Source organism: Lactuca virosa, chromosome 8 (genome assembly GCF_052849685.1).
Source record: "Lactuca virosa cultivar CGN04683 chromosome 8, Lactuca_virosa_CGN04683_v6, whole genome shotgun sequence".
In the NCBI taxonomy this organism is placed as follows: Eukaryota; Viridiplantae; Streptophyta; class Magnoliopsida; order Asterales; family Asteraceae; genus Lactuca; species Lactuca virosa.
The window spans coordinates 146,172,468-146,175,360 of NC_136433.1; the positions used below are offsets into that span (position 1 = coordinate 146,172,468).

The following is a 2,893-nucleotide window of genomic DNA, read 5'->3' on the forward strand; positions in this document are numbered from 1 at the left end:
ATCTATTTGGTACTTTTTGTAAATGACAGAGACCGCTTTTGTAATTTTGTCAAATGGTTATGATATGATGAACCATTTTTGTTTCCCATTTTATTGCATCATCATTTGCCTTTCAAAACCACTCACTTTATTTGATGCATAAACGTAGTATATAAACTAATTAGGTAAATCAACCATTAACTTTGTTTAAAATTTTCTATAATGAAAGAATAATATGAAATTTCCACCATTAATTAAGTAAAAGTATGTAACCATTAAGTTTGACCTAATGCTACTACGTATCAACTAGAATCATCTTATTATCTAATGTTTTTCTCCTTTTTCAGTTTTTTGGCACACAATATCAAACTCCATGAAAACTTGTCTTATTGTTGGATTTATGATCATCATGACTTTTATTATTTTTGTATTTGTTTACTATTTTTATATCATAGCATTATATATTATATATTATATATATAATAAGAGAAAAAAGTTAAACACTCCAGATCAGAATGAGGGAAAGGGACGATGATCATATCAAATCTTGTTTTGCCTCACAGTTTTCCACTTCTCACTATCCCCACCAATACCAGCTCACGAAATTTAATTCTCAAAAATTAAAATATTAAATTAACCCCATTATGATATTATCCTCTAATTCCTTTCCACCTTCCTCCTCCACACAACCACCATCAGCCGCCGCATCGCCACCTTCTTTTGGACTCTCCAACGCTCTCTTCTCCTCCTCCTCCGCCATCTCCTCAACGTCTGCCCCCAACCGCTGCAACCCACTTCTGTTTTTCTCAGCTCTTACCCTCAACGCCTCCAGTAACTCCCGCAATGCCTTCTTGTTGTCTCGCCGGTTTTTTATCAAGACCTCGCTGATATCCGCCGGAGTCATCTCCGCAGCGTCGGTGACCTCCTCCAACCTCTGTAAAATCGCCGTCTCCACGTCGTCCGGCGTACACCCTAGGTAGTTCTTTAGTAGAATTTTTAACGACGGGAAAGAACAGTGGCTCATAAAGACGTGCATATCCATTCGCCCGCTTCGTAACAATGCCGGGTCAAGTTTTTCAATATGGTTTGTCGTGAACACAAATATTCTCTCTGATCCGCAGCACGACCATAACCCGTCTGTAAAATTCAATAAACCGGATAATGTTATGGAGTTGTTGGTCCCACTGGTTTCGATATCGCCGTCGACGAAAGTAGAAGACTTCCTATCGCAGCCGCCGGTGGTGGTGGTGGTGGTTTCTTTGCGGTTTGTGAGGTTTATGGAACAGTCAATGTCTTCGATTACGATGATGGATTTAGAACTTGTCTTCATAAGCAACTTCCGGAGCTCCAAATTCGTCTGCACTTCAGTTAGTTCAAGATCGTAAATGTCATACCTAAGAAAATTTGCCATTGCAGCGATCATGCTAGATTTTCCGGTGCCGGGTGGACCATACAAGAGGTAACCGCGTTTCCAAGCGCGGCCGGTGCGGGTGTAAAACGCCTGGCCGTCGGCGAAGTCTCGGAGATCGGACATGATTTCCGCTTTTTTCATCGGATCCATTGCCAGCGTCTCGAATGTGCTAGGATGCTTGAAAGGCACCGATTCCCATGGTTGTCCCCGGGAATCGAGCGATCCACCGCGAGAATTTGTGTACAGCAACCTGTCTTGATTTTTTCTTCGAATTTCGTTCGCTTTTTCGTTGATGAAATCGAGGTAGGATTCTAGGATGTAAGATTTATCCCTTTTGTTCATCCGGAGAGTGAACCCACGCTTCTCCTCCGGCAACGGCCGCCATGAAAACGTCTGGGACTGTCGTGGGGTAACGATGTGTTCCCAGACGACGGAGACCCCATTGAAAACGTCGGTGAGGCGGTCGTTGTGAGAGAGGCCGAAGGTAATTGCGGAGGAGTTGAGGCCTCGGGTGAGGGAGAGACGGTTGGAGGAGGTGGCTGAACATGAGGATGAGGCGGAGGAGGAGAGGTAGAGCTGGACGGCGTTGTAGAGCTCATTGGTGTTGACACCTTCGATCTCTGTGATATCGTAGTAGCAGTAGGAAGAACAGCAGTTGAATAAACGTTGAAAGAGTTTTATTAAGGCGAAGCGGAGCTGCGGCGGGAACACGGCGAGTAAGAGTGTTTGGGAGAAAGCCCAAACGCCCATTAGAGACGCCACCGTCGTCCAAAGCTCCTTCATCACCTGGTGCTGATAAATTTACAGAGTGAAAGAAAAAGAGGTGTAGAGATGGTGAAAACGAAAGTCTTGGCTGTTGGAATTTATAGATTAAAGACAGTGATGTAATAAATATATTTTAATTTTTACATGTGAAAAATAGTTTAATAAATATTTAGATTATTATCTAACAAAAGGGTAAAATAGTAAAGTAAATTATTAATGAGTGTACTGATCTTGGAATGTAGTATGGTTTAGTTCTCAAGGCTGTGAAGAATAATATTTTATGGATCATTAATTTATATTTTTGTTGGGATAAAATTATTCATAATGCAACCATAAGCTAAAAATAGAATGTGCATCATACCAACCAATTAAAACGACAGTCACTTAAATACGTGATTAATTTGCAAGTGGCATTAAATTAGAAAAACTAAGTACGGTAGCCTAACTCTTCTTTTAGAGCATTAGGTGTGGAGAACAAGGTGCAACACCAAGTTGTGCCACCTCACATGCCACAAAAATAAGTGGTGTTATAACACCAAGTGGGAAATGGCCAACAAGATGCAACACCAACTTTTTGAAAATAAATATGTTTTATTTTTTATTTTTTTTTCCAAAATTGGTTTTTTTTTTACTTTTTCGTTTTTTTTGCTTTTTTTTTCTTTTTGCATTTTTTTAATACTAACATGAATATATTTTTTATAAAAAATAAAATTTTAAAAACAAAAAAAAACATAATAT

General features: G+C 39.8%; 1 pseudogene; it reads right to left on the reverse strand.

The window, feature by feature from the left end:
* Window positions 1–495: 495 nt before the first annotated feature.
* Window positions 496–2,229, reverse strand: LOC145133462 (AAA-ATPase At4g25835 pseudogene; annotated as a pseudogene).
* Between the last annotated feature and the right edge of the window lie 664 nt (window positions 2,230–2,893).